The 18,860-nt window shown below is 46.4% G+C and overlaps 1 protein-coding gene across 2 annotated transcripts in view; it reads left to right on the top strand.

The window, feature by feature from the left end:
• Positions 1–18,860, top strand: part of LOC137304153 (paladin-like) — a 222,148-nt gene that overhangs the window by 1,229 nt on the left and 202,059 nt on the right. The window lies entirely within an intron of this gene.

Raw genomic sequence — 18,860 nt, 5'->3', positions numbered from 1 at the left:
ATCCCACTCCCGAAACTTGTGCACAAAATCTAGGTTGGCACTCCAGGGCAGTACTGAGGGAGTGCTGCACTACTGGAGGTGCTGTCCTTCGGATGAGACGTCAAACCAAGACTCTGTCCGCCCTCTCAGATGGACAGAAAATATCCCATGGCACTATTTCAAAGAATAGCAGGAGAGTTCACCCGGTGTTCTGGCCAATATTTAGCCCTCAATCAACACCTAAAAACAGATGATCTGGTCATTATCGCATTGCTGTTTGTGGGATCTTGCTGTGCACAAATTGGCTGCCGCGTTTCCTACATTCCAACAGTGACTACACTTCAAAAGTACTTCATTGGCTGTAAGTCTTTCTTTTTTCTTTCCTGCTTGCTGGCTTGTAACTCCCGCATGCACGCTATGTGTTCACGTTGTGCAAGGTTAGGATTGGGCTCAGGTACTGCATTCGCCATCTAGACCACTTGGGGGAGATTGCAGAGGGTGCCTGCGCCCACGGACCTCCCCGTACTCCAGCCCAAGTCAGTGCCTTCAGGAAAGTGGGGTTGGGTGGGGGGCAGAGTGGGGGGTAGGGTGGAAGGGAAGGGGAGTCAAAAACTGGAGAGAAAATTGAACAAGAATACTATTAGCTCGAGATAAAGAAAACAGATAGGTGTGTGTCCAGGCTGCAAAAACAGGATGTTCAGATACCACTAACATTGCATAAATGGGGCACTGCAACCATCAGCATTGCTGACTTTACAAGGGAGATAAACAGGAAGACTCTTTAATGTTAGTGAACACTAACATGAAAACATGGCATGTATGTGTTTTCAGAGTACAGAATCATTTTTTAAAAAAGTCTGTGCATGTATAGTCAGTTTGCACATTCAACTAAAGTAGGTTGATTAATAGATTTTAACAGGTATTTAATGGAAAGAGTTTGTGAGATGTTTATTGGATCTTTCATTACACAGTAGGAGGTGCAAAGAAAGAAAGAACTTGCATTTATATAGCGCCTTTCACAACCTCACAATATCTCAATGAAGTGCATCTGAAGTGTAGTCACTGTTGCAATGTAGGAAACGAGGCAGCCAATTCACGCACAGCAAGATCCCACAAACAGCGATATGATAATGACAAGATAGTCTGTTTTAGTGATTTTGGTTGAGGGATAAATATTGGCCAGGACACCAGGGAGGACTGCCCTTTTCTTCGAATAGTGCCATGGGATCTTTTACATCCACCTGTGAAGGCTGACAGGGCCTCGGTTTAACATCTCATCTGAAAGACGTCACCTCCGACAGTGCAGTGCTCCCTCAGTGCTGCACTGAAGTGTCAGCTTAGATTTTATGCTTGTCGCTGGAGTGGGACTTGTGATTTATCCCTCAACCAGCACCACCAAAAATAGATTAGTTGATCATTTATCTTATTAGCTGTTTGTGGAATCTTCTGTCTGCAAAATGAGTTGCCTTATTTTCCTACATAACAAGAGCAGTGTCTGGACTTTACAAAAAATGAATTCATTGGTTGCAAAATGCTTCAGGATGTTCTCGGGCCATGACAAGGTATTAATGCAAGTTCTTTATTTCTATATATTATACAATTATATCAAACATTCTCCCAAATCTCAGTAAATGTGCTGCCATTTGTAGGGTAGGTGCCCAATGCTGCTGAGATTTAACACTTCAGAAAAGGAGAAAGTCAATTATTTCTACAGCTGTTTGAAACAGGACGAAGAATATGCAGCATGATTTTATAAAGTCTAGCACTGAAATATGTGGAGAGGACGGTTATAAGTAGATGGGGATCATAAAGCATTGTAGTCAGTTAGAAATTGGTCTTTGCTAGTAGTGTGGAAACGGTCAATGGCGAATTAGCCGTCAGTTTTACATTGAACCCGATTTTTTTCCCCATTGAAATTAAAGAAAATCAGGTGACGTAAAGCGGGCAGCCAATTGGCTATCGCCATTTTGTCTGAGTTCCCCCTATGGGTAAGTTGGTAAACGCACAGCTCGTTGTGGTATTTATCCACACAACTCAAGGAGGCCCCAGGTCTGAATAATGATCTGTGTTGAGTACCATGATTTTTAAGTAGGGTGGCAGTAAGGGAAAGAAATCATCCCTGATGGAAAGTGTGTATTTAAGGTAAGGACAGGATTAGGCCTGGCTGCCCACCCCCGCCACCTATGGTCGAATGCCCTACTGCTTCAAATTCAGGTCAGCTGTAGATACCTTCTTGGGTTCAATAGCGTCAACTGCTCCCGTAAGCAAATTCCAGCTGCTTTACATGCTAGAGTTGACTCAGACTGCCCAATATCTACTTATACGGAATTCCCTCCCTAAGCCTCTCACCTTTACCACTCTCTCCTCCTTTAAGACGGTCCTTAAAACCTACCCCTTTGACCAAGCTTTTGGGCACCTGTCCTAATATGTGGCTCAGTGTCAAATTTTGTTTGAGAACCCTCCTGCGAAGTGCCTTGGAACGTTTTACGGCATTAAAGGTGCTATATAAATGCAAGTTGTTGTTGTTGTAACCCAGGGGATGTAACAATCCTTTGACATGAACTGGATTTTGCATCTTTCACATGTGCTCTCCAATCTTTCCCTAGGTGAATTGTTTACACTTCAGTGAGACAAGGCCAGAGGAAAACATTAAGCTGTTTCATTTCTCAGACAAGAAGTGACTATATGGAGCTTCTTGGACTTAATTCAATCAGTACAATTCATTAGCGCCTAATAATACAAAATAATGAATAAGCTCGTTGGGAACACACACAGACCACAAGGGAGCTGAGGCAGAGCCAGTTCTGTGCATCCACACACTTACACATAGAAAAAAGAAAGACCTGCATTTATATAGCGCCTTTCATGACCTCAGGACATCCCAAAGTGCTTTACAGCCAATTAAGTACTTTGGAAGTCCAGTCACTGTTGTAATGTAGGAAACGCGGCAGCCAATTTGCGCACAGCAAGGTCCCACAAACAGCAGTGAGATAATGATCAGATCATCTTATTCTACTGATGTTGGTTGAGGGATAAATATTGGCCAGGACATCGGGGCGAACTCCCCGCTCTTCTTCGAAATAGTGTCATGGGATTTTTTACGTCCACCTAAGAGGGCAGAAGGGGCCTCGTTTTAACGTCTCATCTGAAAGACGACATCTCTGACTGTGCAGCACTTCCTCAGTACTGCAGGAAGTGTCAGCCTAGATTTTGTGCTCAAGTCTCTGGAGTGGGTGACTCAGAGGCGAGTGTGCTACCATTGAGCCGCGGCTGGCATCATCATAATAGAAAATAGAACTGACTGTCTGTAACATTTCCAAGTTAGCAGACGACACAAAGCTGGGGTGGAATGTGAGCTGTGAGGAGGATGCAAAGAGGCTCCAATGTGATTTAGACAAGTTGGGTGAGTGGGCAAGAACATGGCAGATGCAGTATAACGTGGATAAATGTGAGGTTATCCACTTTGGTTGTAAAAACAGAAAGGCAGATTATTATCTGAATGGTGATAGATTGGGAAAAGGGGAGGGGCAACGAGACCTGGGTGTCCTTGTACACCAGTCGCTGGAAGCGAGCATTCAGGTGCAGCAAGCAGTTAGGAAGGCGAATGGTATGTTGGCCTTCATTGCAAGAGGATTTGAGTACAGGAGCAGAGATGTCTTTCTGCAGTTGTACAGGGCCTTGGTGAGACCACATCTGGAGTATTGTGTGCAGATTTGGTCTCCTTATCTGAGGAAGGATGTCCTTGCCATGGAGGGAGTGCAACAAAGGTTTACCAGACTGATTCCTGGGATGGCAGGATTGACGCATGAGGAGAAATTGGGTCGACTAGGCCTATATTCACTAGAGTTTAGAAGAATGAGAGGTGATCTCATTGAAACATATAAAATTCTAACAGGACTAGACAGACTAGATGTAGGGAGGATGTTCCCGATGGCTGGGGAGTCCAGAACCAGGGGGTCACAGTCTCAGGATACGGAGTATGCCATTTAGAACCGAGATGAGGAGAAACTTCTTCACTCAGAGGGTGGTGAACCTGTGGAATTCTCTACCACAGAAGGCAGTGGAGGCCAAGTCATTAGATGTATTCAAGAAGGAGATAGATATATTTCTTAATGCTAAAGGGATCAAGGGATATGGGGAAAAAGCGGGAACAGGGTACTGAGTTAGACGATCAGCCATGATCATTTTGAATGGCGGAGCAGGCCCGGATGGCCGAATGGCCTACTCTTGCTCCTATTTTCTATGTTTCTATGACTCCAGGACCTGAATATTAACTCGGAGCCGGGAAGGGAGCGTGGGGGGGAGAAGATTTTCAGACGGGAAACCCGGAGATAAGGGTTTCCTGCACGTCGTGACGATTTTGACGTTAGAATGTCTTTCAAATTTTTTCAACAGGTTTTGCACCCGACAGCCAGACAAATTGACGGACTGCGGCTGCCTGTCGGGTGGAAAGCAGCCGGGGAGAGATCAGCGTCTTTGGGGTTTGCATGGGGGCGGGGTGGGGGAGGAGGGGTTGGGGAAGTCGGACATCGTTGGGGGGGAATGGAGAAAGTTGTAAATCGTGGGGGCGGGGAGCGGACTTTAAAAGGCAAGCTTGATTAGCTGCGGGGAAACATTCCTGCTCCTCCTGGCCCACAACCAGTGCAATAAAGGCATTTACCTCATGCATTTGGCCCTTGATGCCTCCGTTTCACTGGTGAGATTCACGAGGTGTTAAATTCAAAGGTCTTTTAAATTCAATTTAAAAGTACTTACTTAACGTCTCATAATGGGGTAAATTGCTCCCATAAGTACCCACCCGCCTGCACTAACTATGGACCCGCCTCCTAGAGAGCCAAAGCAGGAGGTACCTAATCTGAAGACTAATCCCAATTGTAATGTAGGAAACGCGGCAGCCAATTTGTGCACAGCAAGGTCCCACAGACATCAATATTACAAACAACGTGTGTGTCACACCCTAGATGTCACACTTTGTTATGGATACAAAACACTCATAAACAAAAAGTAGAGGAAAGCCAGTGTCTTCCAATCTACAGAGATAGTTGCAAGTTAATACCCGGTACAGAAAGTTAATACCCGGTGCAGAAAGTTAATACCCGGTGCAGAAAGTTGAAATATAATAGTAATTGTCACTAACTATAAATAAACTGTTTAATATTTTTTTAAAAACAGAGATAGTTGCCATCAACAGAAAATAGTTTCTAATTGCTTTAAAAATATATAATTTTAAAAAAAAGACAGTCTAACCTTTAATTGACCTCAAGATCTGGCTAAGAGCAATTATCCTCTAACTGACCCAGGAAGTCACAACAATTGCATCTTATGACCTGAATGTTACACACCCGGTTAAACACAGCTGCACTGTGGTAGTATAATAATACACTGAATGGTATAACCAGCATTTTGTGCAATTAATCATGAACAGCACTACGGTAGATCCACTAGGAGGCTTTGAAATTTGTAGCCACCCGCAGAATGTGCCTTTTTAAAATTCCTTTTGCTGTGGATTTTTTTTGCATAAATATCTATAATATACTTAAAGTCTTGCATATAGCAAGCACTTCCTGTAAGTGTCACATGTATTTCCTGTAACGCTTTCCCCGTTGCACTTTCTTCATAACAGCCCCATTGTTATCGAACATTGCATTCTCCGATTTACCAGAAGCAATGCCATGGGAGGTCAGTTAAATCATAAAGTCACGGTGTGGTTTATCACATGGTATTTATCGAGGGATGTATTGGTACATTGGGGTCGATTTTCACCCCTTTCGCCTGGTGGTAACGGCCTCAAAATGGGGTTGGTTGTCTCTCCGCCCCATTAACCCTGGTGATGTGGTCAACGCCATTTTGAAAGGGGCCTTCTGACGGGTGTCCAAAGTGCCCGCCTGTTTCAGGTGATCGGACCCTTTTAATATGAAAATCAGGGTCCTATCACGTAAATAGGACCCCGATTATGAATTTATTTTGGAACTGGTTGGAGCTGGCACAGTGCACACTCCACCAGTTCCATGGGCGATGGAAGAGAAGAGGCCCAACAAAGGTAAGTCTTGAATCATTTTTGTGGGCCCCAGAGGAGCAGTTCACAGTAACCCATTCCAGCACAGGCCGAGTGGAGGTTGTTTTGAAGCACAATGTGGAGTATTCAGTAAAATATAAATAGCTACTGATAACCTGATTTCGGACTATCTTCATATCTGGAGATTGTACCATCATTGCTGCACTTGTTAGATTTTGTTAAATGTGCTCTCCCCTATCCCTTCCTCTCCATGGGCAGCCCCCCCCCCCCTTTATCTCTGTAACCTTCTCCAGCTCTACAACCCTCTGAGATCTCTGTGCTCCTCCAATTCTGGCCTCTTGCACAACCCCGATTTTAATTGCTCCACCATTGGCGGCCGTGCCTTCAGTTGCCTAGGCACTAAGCTCTGGAATTGCCTCCCTAAACCTCTCCGCCTCTCCACCTCTCTCTCCTCCTTTAAGATGTTCCTTAAAACCTACCTCTTTGAGCAAGCTTTTGGTCACCTCTCCTAATATCTCCTTATGTGGCTCGGTGTCAAATTTTGTTTGATAATCGCTCCTGTGAAGCGCCTCGGGACGTTTTGCTACGTTAAAGGCGCTATATAAATGCATGTTGTTGTTGAAGGTACTGTCTGTTGCCTGGAGTTGATTCCACGGGTGGTGGATGACGTTTAACACCTTGACTAAATGACCATTCTTCCTGTGGGTATCTGGACAACCAAGTGAGTGCTTTTCAACAGACGTCACTGAATCATAATCAGGAATCCTGTTTCACATTTCCTTTACCAAACCCAGAAAGGCTCCTTTATTTTGAATTCTTTGGTTGATTAGTCACAGTGGCTTGTTTACAACATTTTACAACATGTGCTGTTAGCACGGTAGTATTATATAACTCTTCCTTTTATTCCTTAGTTATATATATAAATTGGGGAACAAACGAATAATTGTTTTTGAACTGGCTAGTGTTAAAATGAAAGCTGTCCTTTCTATTGAGACCATCAGCTGAGAATGGGATCAAAGCTGTCTGGGAAAAAAATTAGGCCAGATTGTTGATCTGGTAATTAATCAGATAAGGAGGCTGCGTTTGTCTTATGTAATAGATGGAAATTGTGTCAGCGTTAGCATTTTCCCAGTGTGTGGCAGTTACTTGGTGCCATTGCCCATTAAGATGGTAAGGCTACCACAATCCCTTTGATCTGACCTTAATTGAAAATTCTGTAGCCAGAAACTGACTGAACCTGGTCCCTTAGTACAGTTCTCCCACTTCATTTGGGACATTCAGCATTACTGCAACGAGACAAAACTCCATGGGAGTAATTTTAACTTTTGGTGATAGTGTAAAACGGATGATATAGGACGGTTGCCCGTTCTACACCTCTCCTGATTTCCCTTTCCGATGATTTCAATTTTAATGAGTTCAACAGACGAGCTCCGTTGCCCAACTACTATTTCAAGAGGTCATTAAGGTCAGCGTGGACATGTGGATGTGTGACAGGATATAAAGATTTGCCGACTATGTACTTTGCTAAATAAGTCATATAGGAACAGGAGTAGGCCATTCAGCCTCTCAGGCCCCTTCCACCATTCAGTTAGATCATGGCTGATCTGTACCTCAACTCTATATCCGCCTTTAATCCATATCCCTTGATACCCTTACCTAATAAAAATTTATCGATCTCAGCTGTGAACCCAGCATCCCTAAACTTTTGGAGGAGAGAATTCCAGATTTCCACTACCCTTTGTGAAAAAGTGCTTTCTGATATCACTCCTGGAAGCCCTCGTTCTTATTTTAAGATTGTGCCCCTTCGTTCTGGACTGCTGCACCAGAGGAAATAGCTTCTCTGTATCTCCTCTATCGAATCCTTCATAATTTTAAACACCTCGATCAGATCACCTCTTAACCTTCTAACTTCAAGGGAATGCAACCCAGGTTTATGCAACCTGTCCTTATAATTTAACCCTGTAAGGTTAAATAGAAGCTACACTACACAAGGAGCGAATCATTAAAGGAACATGGTCCTTTATTGTATTTTCAAGGCCTTCCTATATTTTAGGAAGTCACTGTACATTTTGATCGCACAGTGCTTACAGGAGGAGGACAGGGAGCCGATCGTGTTTCTTGGCGCGCTCGCGGAGATTGATATGGGTTGGAGGGTTGAGGCAGTTTGTCCCATCTTGGTTTCGGACGGTCATTTGGATCAGCAAATGAGGGATTCTTCACTACTGGCCTGCTCACAGTCACGTTGGATGGAGTTGTTGTCCTTCCTCATCAATGGGCAGGTCACTGGGGGGGCAGGGCGGCACCTGACAACAGCTTGTGCTCAGAAAATCCACGTAGAATTGTGCGAGGCCCTACTCCACATGTTGAGCCTCACTAGACACCGGAGCAGGTTAGAACTCGGCCTGTAAGACCAAGGGGCTGATTTTGTCACTGATGCTGCACACCAGGAACGGAGCCTCTCTCATTACCCCTTCAGTCTTACGTCTTGATTTTGAAATGTAATTAAAATCGCCGTAAGAAATGGAATGTTGGAATTGAGAAGAAACTTCTTTACTCAGAGAGTGTTTAGAATGTGGAACTCGCTACTATGTGAGATACAGTGGTTGAGGCGAATAGCATAGATGCATTTAAGGGGAATCTAGATAAGTACATGAGGAAGAAAGGAATTGAATTGTTGATAGGGTGAGATGAAGTAGGGTGGGAGGAGGCCCGTGTGGAGCATAATCACCGGCGTAGAGCAGTTGGGCCAAATGGCCTGTTTCTGTGCTGTAAAATTCAATGCAATTCTATGTAAAGGGAGTAAGCTAGAAATTGTAAAATTAAGGGGGCTCATGTAGTGAAACAGCGGGTTGGAGGGCTTGTTTCTGTAACAGTCTATGATCCTATGAGGTGTGGACGTAACTTCCATCTTTGTCTATAAAAAATGACGAAATGACGAAAACAACACTGATCTTACGGTTTGAGACAGAGATACAGATAGTATTGAGGCAGGACTGGTATCACTGTTCATATCTGAGGCTGGCCTACCTTGACTAGGGAGACTTATAGTACAGTCACTTGCTAATGTCCATTTGGAGGGATAAAAGTACATTTATGTAATTGTCCTTATAAATTATGCCTCGTCTTTGGCCCTTCTGTCCTTGGCATCAATCAATATCTCCGAGAGGGCAGGTCATAACCTGCTCCCAGAGTGCCACTGGTGCCCATATAGGAGGTCTGAGGGGCAGTCTGAGAATGACTCACCTCAGATTTTCCTCCTCCCCCTCCCCACCCCCTCACTTTGACTCCTGCCCACTAGGTGGAGTTCAGATCTGTAACTGAGAGAATGGAGCCTGTGTCTCGTCCCCACTCGGTGCTCTGAGAGTCTGAGCTCTAACACTTAACCCCTTGCAGTGTTTGTTTTACTCTTGACTCCTGGTGTGTGCAGGGTGTGACTCCTGGTGTGTGCAGGGTGTGACTCCTGGTGTGTGCAGGGTGTGACTCCTGGTGTGTGCAGGGTGTGACTCCTGGTGTGTGCAGGGTGTGACTCCTGGTGTGTGCAGGGTGTGACTCCTGGTGTGTACAGGGTGTGAATCCAATGTGTACAGACTGCGACTCCTCATGTGTACAGGATGTGACTCCTGGTGTGTACAGGGTGTGACTCCTGGTGTGTGCAGGGTGTGACTCCTGGTGTGTGCAGGGTGTGACTCCTGGGGTGTACAGGATGTGACTCCTGGTATATACAGGGTGTGACTCCTGGTGTGTATAAGGTATGAATCCAGTGTGTGCAGGGTGTGAATCCAGTGTGAACATAAGAACATAAGAACATAAGAAATAGGAGCAGGAGTAGGACAATCGGCCCCTCAAGCCTGTTCCGCCATTCAATAAGATCATAGCTGATCTGATCCTAATCTCAAATCTAAAGAACACAAGAAGTAGGAGCAGGACCCGGCCACTCAGCCCCTGGGCCCGCTCCACCACCCATAGGGCCTTGACCGATCCGAACTCAGCTTCATGTCCAATTTCCTGCCCGCTCCCCGTAACCCCTAATTCCCTTCACTTCTAGGAAACTGTCTATTTCTGTTTTAAATTTATTTAATGATGTAGCTTCCACAGCTTCCTGGGGCAGCAAATTCCACAGACTTACTACCCTCTGAGTGAAGAAGTTTCTCCTCATCTCAGTTTTGAAAGAGCAGCCCCTTATTCTAAGATTATGCCCCCTAGTTCTAGTTTCACCCATCCTTGGGAACATCCTTACCGCATCCACCCGATCAAGCCCCTTCACATTCTTATATGTTTCAATAAGATCGCCTCTCATTCTTCTGAACTCCAATGAGTAGAGTCCCAATCTACTCAACCTCTCCTCATATGTCCACCCTCTCATCCCCGGGATTAGCCGAGTGAACCTTCTTTGTACTGCCTCGAGAGCAAGTATGTCTTTTCTTAAGTATGGAGACCAAAACTGTATGCAGTATTCCAGGTGTGGTCTCACTAATACCTTATATAACTGCAGCAATACCTCCCTGTTTTTATATTCTATCCTCCTAGCAATAAAAGCCAACATTCCGTTGGCCTTCTTGATCACCTGCTGCACAGGGTGTGTACAGGGTGTGACTCCTGGTGTGTACAGGGTGTGACTCCTGGTGTGTACAGGGTGTGACTCCTGGTGTGTACAGGGTGTGACTCCTGGTGTGTACAGGGTGTGACTCCTGGTGTGTACAGGGTGTGAATCCAGTGTGCATGGGGTGTGACTCCTGGTGTGTACAGGGTGTGACTCCTGGTGTGTACAGGGTGTGAATCCAGTGTGCATGGGGTGTGACTCCTGGTGTGCATGGGGTGTGACTCCTGGTGTGTACAGGGTGTGACTCCTGGTGTGTACAGGGTGTGAATCCAGTGTGCATGGGGTGTGACTCCTGGTGTGTACAGGGTGTGACTCCTGGTGTGTGCAGGGTGTGAATGCTGGTGTGTACAGGGTGTGAATGCTGGTGTGTACAGGGTGTGAATGCTGGTGTGTACAGGGTGTGAATGCTGGAGTGTGCAGGGTGTGACTCCTGGAGTGTGCAGGGTGTGAACGCTGGTGTGTACAGGGTGTGACTCCTGGTGTGTGCAGGGTGTGACTCCTGGTGTGTGCAGGGTGTGACTCCTGGTGTGTACAGGGTGTGATGTCCAAGATCATAATTTCCGAGATTATTGTGATTTTCTTCCCACTTTGTCGTAATTTATTAGCTTATTGAAGCCAACATCCATTGTTCGTTGATGAGGATCTGTGAAGTAGTCCAGGGAACATCTGTCAGTCTTGTCTATCACTGATGATGAAAAGGACGTTAAGTAGGAGAACACCGCAAAGATTTGGTGAGGTGAGATTTCAATAGTCAGCGGATGTCATTCAGCCGTGGATCCTGTGTGTTTAAAACATTTCTCAGGGAGTTTGCCTGTGATTTACTGTAGTGAGAATTTAATCAGTGTTTATTGTTCACCTTGAAAGGAAAAGTTTCACTCGGTCTCAAATCATTTTTACAAGATTTGATTTTTTTCCCTCAAGGGAAGTGCTGACCTATATAGAGATTCACTAAAACAAGAGCGAAATACTGCAGATTCTGGAATTCTGAGATAAATACAGAAAAATGCTGGAAACATTCAGCAGGTCAGGCAGCACCCGTGGAGCGAGAAATAGAGTTAACGGCCCTGATATTTACGGGGAGGCAGGGAGGGCGCGGGGGAGGGTGTTTGTGTGTGGTGGGGGAGGGGAGGGAATCCCGGAGATCCCAGGAAGGCGGAGGTCCTGCTGAATTTAACAACAGGACCTCGTCATCATTTTTTAACTCTGTTTCCCGCTCGGCAGCCGGCCAGATTGACAGGCTGGTTGACAGTCGGGCGGGAAAGCCTGCGGTAGAAGGCCGCAGCGTGGGACCCTTGGGGACGGTCCCCAGCAACCGGGAAAGATCGGGGGTCGGACCGGCAATCGGGAGGGAGGGGGGGGGGGGGGGAAAGGCTCGGGAGTTTGGGGGGGAGGGCGGCTGATCGCGGCAGAAGATTAACTTAAGGAGCTGGGGGGAAGCACTTCTGCTCCTCCTGGCCCACAAGCAGTGCTGGAAAAAGCTCTTAGCTGCTGGGTCCGGCTGTTCGTGCCTCTCGGGACACTCACACGGCTAGAAACCTCCCACCCCGCCGTAAAACGGGCACTTATGAGACGGGTTGGGGTTGGGTGACCCGATTTTTAACCTCTTCCCCCGGCATTGTGTGGGGAGGTTAAAAATTTCCCCCAACGTTTCAGGTCGCTGATCTTTTGTCAGAATTGGAAGATGTTAGAGATTTTATTTAATTATTATGATTTACTCAGCCTTCTGCTTCTTTTTACTATTCAATAGGTGTCCTTCAGTTTAGAAATAGCCTGTAAATCAGAGAGTCGGAGGAGCTGCGAGACTTTTCAGTGATCTGTGCGTAACTCGTTTTATCAGCAAAGCAGCGCAAGAGCCTTCTCTGCTCCCAGGATAAAGCAATCCTTGCAGTTCCAGATCCTCACTCAAGCTATAAATCGTTGTCTTTCCCCCTCCTACTCTCTCTCACCTCCCCTCCCCGCCCAGGGTGGGGAACGATTCCCCGAGCACCCAGCCACCCTTGCTCAGCTGACCGTTCTTGGGGCGCCCGGCTAGACGGTGAGTGTGGCGGGCTATTCCACCACAAGAGGCATCACGCCGGAGGCTGATCTGTTCTCGTGCCGGACTCCACACATGGACGTTCCAGCCAGAGTCACTGAATAGCAATCAAGAGCGGGAGCCTTGGCCGAATTTTCTCAGCCTCACTCCTAGCTTTAGGGCACTGACGTCAACTGTAATGTCTTTACTGTTACCCGAGAGGCAGTCACTTAGGGTTTCCATTCCTGATTGTTATAAAGAAAGAAAGAGTTCGCTTTTATATACCTCAAGATGTCCCAAAGTGCTTTTCCGCAGGTACTTTTGAAGTGCAGTCACTGTTTATGGGGTTGAGGGTTGAGCTGTGATGCACCCCATGGTAAAATAGCTCGCTAATACTCAGTGCCTAGGTACTGGAGGACGTCTGGTGCCCACAGAACTGTACCCCAGCAAGAAACCATGCCTTTGGGAGAAGAGGGGAGAAAATGGAGGCCAAAATAACAAAAAAAAAACTTATCATTTATATTAATGCAGCAGGCTCACTCTCATGGCTGCGAGACTTTTCAGTGATCCCTGGAGTGGTACAGAGTCAGCTTTCAAAAGGAGTTCAAAAAAATTACAATCAGTCAAAGCTTTCTGCCTCACCTTTGCACAAATAGAAGCTACTTTCACGTTGTAAGTAGGGCAGGAAATAGCCACAATGTGTGTGTGATTGTGTGTGTGTTTTGTGTTTGTGTAGTGTGTTTTGTGTGTGATTGTCTGTTGCGTGTGTATCGTGTTGTGTGTCTGTCTGTGTGTGTCTGTCTGTGTGTGTGAGTTTGTGTGTGTGAGTTTGTGTGTGTTTCAGTTTGTGTGTGTTTGTATGTGTGAGTTTGTGTGTGTGTACGTGAGTTTATGTGTGTGAGAGAGATTTTGTGAGTTTCTGTGTGTGTGTGTGAGATTTTGTGTGTCTGTGTGTGTGTGTCTGTGTGTGTGTGTGTGTGTGTGTGTGGTGGCGGTAAAGGTCTTTTGCAGCTCAGTCTGTATCTGAGATGATGGGGGTAGAAATTCATATTCGTAGGGAAATTAATATCCAATGGTACTCAATAAAGTAAATAATGCCAGTTCCCTGAGCTTCTGAGTTACAACATAGACGCACTGGTCAGTGGCAGTGGACTCCTCGGCTGCAGCCCTGTTATGTAAAGGAGGCAGTGCTGGGTGTCTCCACAGGCTCAGTGACAAACCACAGCGGGGAAGCTTCTGCTAAGCCTCAGATATGAGAAGTCAGCCCCTGTGGCACTGGAGGCAGCTGGTGGGCATTTTATCTGGGCCGTGGCTCAGTTGGTACCCCTTTCGCCTCGGAGTCAGAAGATTGTGGGTCTCTCCAGAGACTTGAGCACATGATCTCTGCTGACTCTTCAGTGCAGTACTGAGGGAATGCTGCACTGTCGGAGGTGCCGTCTTTCAGATGAGACATTAAACCGAGGCCCCATCGGCCCTCTCAGGTGGACATAAAAGATCCCATGACTATTCGAAGAAGTCATGATGTGGAGATGCCGGTGATGGACTGGGGTTGACAATTGTAAACAATTTTACAACACCAAGTTATAGTCCAGCAATTTTATTTTAAATTCACAAGCTTTCGGAGGCTTCCTCCTTCCTCAGGTAAATGTTCAGGAGCCTGAACATTTACCTGAGGAAGGAGGAAGCCTCCGAAAGCTTGTGAATTTAAAATAAAATTGCTGGACTATAACTTGGTGTTGTAAAATTGTTTACAATATTCGAAGAAGAGCAGGGAAGTTCTCCCCAGTGAGCTGGCCAATATTTATCCCTTAACCAACATCAGTAAAATCTGGTCATTATCTTATTGCTGTTTGTGGGATCTTGCTGTGTGCAAATTGGCTGCCGCGTTTCCTACATTACAACAGTGACTACACTTCAAAAGTACTTAATTGGCTGTAAAGCGCTTTGGGACATCCTGAGGTAATGAAAGGCGCTATATAAATGCAAGTTCTTTTTGCTTGCTCCATTTTATCACAGCAATCCTCTTACTCTCTCTAAAGCATGAATTAATTTTATTAGATTTAAGATTACTGGTCTCCTGATGGGTGAGTGTGTAAATCTAGTGGTTTGAAATTGAGGCCAGGGAGGTCTCAGGTTCAATCTCAAGTCTGCGCGGAGTTAACTGACCTCAGCTGAGGTGGCAGAGTGAGTTAATACAATTGGCCTCACTATCCCAGAGTTAGAAGGCGGTGTGAGGGGGATTCAACCAGGGTTGTCACCCTTGATCACTGTCCAGTGAACCCTGCTGGAAAGTGCACGTGTGTGGACGTTGAGTGCAGGGGTGGGGACAGGATCGGGCATGGCTGTGATGCCCACCATGGTTGAGCAGCTGGGCGGCGCTCAGTGTGAAAGCTAACACATGAAAGAATGGCCACGAAGGTGAGGTATCTGCGACGTGCGGAACTGTAGTCAGAGAGAACACAGGGGGGGAAAGACCAGAACAAACGGCTGGCTTGTGCTGCCAGATCGAGTTAAATGGACACAGTGAGGCCATTCATCACTGAGGACCTTCCCTACGCTTTCTGCACACACATCGTTCAGTTTTCAGGAGTGTCCTAGTTTCACAGCAGCAATGCTACAATACACCTCATTCTCTAACTGCTCCTGCGGTGTCCTGTGAACAAAGGGGCCTGTGTTTTTGCCGCAGTGAGTGGAAGTTCTGTCACTACCTCTTCCTATTGTGGGGCACAGACTGCACTGATAAGCACCCAGCATGCGTCTAAACAGCTGGAAAACAAAGGCATAAATACAGCCAGTGTCCGATGGAAGGAAGTGAGCATGCAGCTGCAGGATACATCTGGCCAGCAGTTCCCAAGTTAGAGGAAGAGGGGACTTGCACACACTCTGACTTTCCTATTTAAAGGCCGGAAGTGAACAGACCTTGGGCCAACTCGACCCTGGTATGTCATCCACAGTATCAGTAATCCGATCAGGGGCTTCCACACGGGGACACAGGCTGAAATCATCTGACCTTCATTCTATTCAAGTGAGCAGTTACTCCTATACACAGGGCTAAAAATTCAACTAACAATGCTGCAAATAAACCACAAGGACAGTCAGCAGCTGTAAAGAGAAAAGTCAGATTATCAGCTCGGCTGGAAGACCCTTCGAAACACCTAAAGTCTTAGACATTTCCAGCAGAATCTTTCCTTCGCTCCTCTCCTTCCTCCCAAAAAACGTTTTTTTTAATGCCGGACGGGGTTTTTTTTTGTGTTATTGGGCTGGAGTGAGTGGGTCAAATTGTTCCCTCCTTCCCAGCTCCTGAAAATCGACCCGTAACCTGGGGACTCCCACCCACTATTACGCCGACCCTTTTGGAGCTGGGTGAGTGGGGGGTAGATCTTCAAGCTGCCGCCCGGGCGTAAAGCTGGCGTTGCCGATTTGCCACTCGGGCGGGTTCTAGGGTGGGCGGACCAGCCGCTATCATCACCCGTTCGTGAAGGTGAGATCTCAAAGACAAAATGATACAGATATCGCTGCAAGCGGGCAAGAGCAGGATGGGATGTGAAGGCACATTTTCAGGTAGTGGTCTAGCCGTCCTGGATCAACACATTGGCCCATAAAAGGCACATTGATCACTGTCTAGGCATTGAGTGATTCCACATATAGCTATTATATTCCTTTTGTGAAGTGTAAATTCTAGACAGCTGAAGCAGTTTTGATCTTTAGAAAATACTAGACTGTGGGACCGCTGTTGCTTACAGAACTGCCTCACTACTTCACAGTCATAACGGGGAAATTCAGTTACAACCTGAATAGGAAAAGTTATTTGGTTCAAAGGCATCCTTACTACATCCTCATTAAGTTCTCATTGCACCTTCAATGTGTCATCACCGTGCCCTCATTCCATCCCTCGTTGCACCCTGTGATGAAGTGTACATCCATTCCCGGTATGTTAGGGCACTAGGACCATGGGGGAGTGGATAGTGGCAGCTAGCTAGGCTCCCAATAAGTCACCACGGGTGTCACTGATCAAGTGAAACAAGCAAGGGGGCTATAAAACCCAATGATTTAGGGAGGAGAGGGCGAGGGCACGGGCACGGGCACTGACTGGCACACTCGATCACAGCATCACAGCCCTCATTCCATCACTTGTTATGCTTTCATTCCAGCCTTGAGGGGCTGAATGGCCTACTGTGTTCCTATGAGACTGTCTGGTGTGGTATAGGAGTCTGATGGGACCGTCTGGTGCGGTATAGGAGTCTGATGGGACCGTCTGGTGTGGTATAGGAGTCTGATGGGACCGTCTGGTGCGGTATAGGAGTCTGATGGGACCGTCTGGTGCGGTATAGGAGTCTGATGGGACTGTCTGGTGTGGTATAGGAGTCTGATGGGACCGTCTGGTGCGGTATAGGAGTCTGATGGGACTGTCTGGTGTGGTATAGGAGTCTGATGGGACTGTCTGGTGTGGTATAGGAGTCTGATGGGACTGTCTGGTGCGGTATAGGAGTCTGATGGGACTGTCTGGTGTGGTATAGGAGTCTGATGGGACTGTCTGGTGCGGTATAGGAGTCTGATGGGACTGTCTGGTGTGGTATAGGAGTCTGATTGGACTGTCTGGTGTGGTATAGGAGTCTGATGGGACTGTCTGGTGTGGTATAGGAGTCTGATGGGACTGTCTGGTGTGGTATAGGAGTCTGATGGGACTGTCTGGTGTGGTATAGGAGTCTGATGGGACTGTCTGGTGTGACTGTCAGCTTTACTTTAGGCCCTTTGCATGTTGGGAGCTAGCACAGAACCACAACAGTATAAAAGCAGCTCATGTTGTGATTAGGAAGGGGGATGTTGGCCAGGGTTCCAGCTTTTGATTATGGTCCAACATTCCCTGATGGAAAGCTCAGGTTTTCAGAATTTGGGGTGAGAACAGGAAATTGGCTCAACTGTGATGCCCTCTGTAGTAGACTAGCCGGCCGGCATTCATTGTCCAGCCTCCATTGAATGGTAAGGAGCTGGATATGCCCATGGAGCTACACCAGGGTAAGAGCTGGCACCTACAGGGAGGTAGGAATAAAACTGGATAGATAAATATTAAATAATTCTGTTTCTGTCAAGAACGAATCCAGTGTAATAAAATAATGTGACACTGCTTTAGGTCATTAATTACTGCAGACACTGAAATATGAAGAGGTTGCACCACTGATTACAATTAAAGTATTAGCTGTGGCTCTGTGGTAACACTCTCAACTCTGAGTCTTAAGATTGCAGATCAAGTGCAACTCCAGAGACTTGAGGTTAGCTGGTGCCAACTGTGGAACTGTACCACAGTGTCTCTTGGGGGATCTTACAACACCAGGTTATAGTCCAACAGTTTTATTTGAAAACCACAAGCTTTCGGAGATTATCTCCTTCGTCATATGCGATTTGAGAACCTCTCATTCACTCACTCACCTGACGAAGGAGATAATCTCCGAAAGCTTGTGATTTTCAAATAAAACTGTTGAACTATAACCTGGTGTTGTAAGATTCCTTACATTTGTCCACCCCAGTCCATCACCGGCATCTCCACATCATCTCTTGGGGGAGGGAAGGAGAGAAAATTAGGGGGAAAGAAAATCAACATTTTCGTGAAGTCTGTTATTTAGGAACATATATTCAAGTGTTAGAAGAAATCACATTATCTTTTCGCAATATGTGTTTCAGAGATTATTGTTACATTAAGATAGGTGGTCGGCTGGTGTAGTGTGTTGATGGGTGAGGCTCTCAGATGTGTCAGCTGTGGCTCAGTGGGTAGCACTCTCACCTCAGAGTTAGAAGGTCGAGGGTTCATACTCCCACTCCAGAGACTTCTGTACCAAATCTAGGCTGACTCTCCTGTGCAGTACTGAGGGAGTGCTGCACTGTCGGAGGTGCCGTCTTTCAGAAGCCCCGTCTGCCCCCCTTCATGTGGATGTAAAGGATCCCATGGCGCTATTTTGAAAAAGAGCAGGGGAGTTCTCCCTGGTGTCCTGGCTAATCTTTATCCCTCGACCAACAACGCTAAAACAAATTATCTGGCCATTTATCTCATTACAGTTTGTGGGACTTTGCTGAGTGCAAATTGGCTGCTGCGTTTCCTACATTTACAACAGTGACTGCACTTTAAAACTGCTTTGTTGACTGTAAAGTGCTACCTTCATCTGGGAGTAAGTCTCCATTTTGCTCCATATTGGGTGTTGTCAGCTCTGAGTTTGAAGCAGAGCCAGGGTCAAGAAAAGGGCAGAAGAGAAGTCGTT

This window comes from Heptranchias perlo, chromosome 36 (genome assembly GCF_035084215.1).
Source record: "Heptranchias perlo isolate sHepPer1 chromosome 36, sHepPer1.hap1, whole genome shotgun sequence".
NCBI lineage: Eukaryota > Metazoa > Chordata > Chondrichthyes > Hexanchiformes > Hexanchidae > Heptranchias > Heptranchias perlo.
Note: the sequence above shows the minus strand (reverse complement) of the source record. Positions and strands in the feature narration are given on the sequence as shown.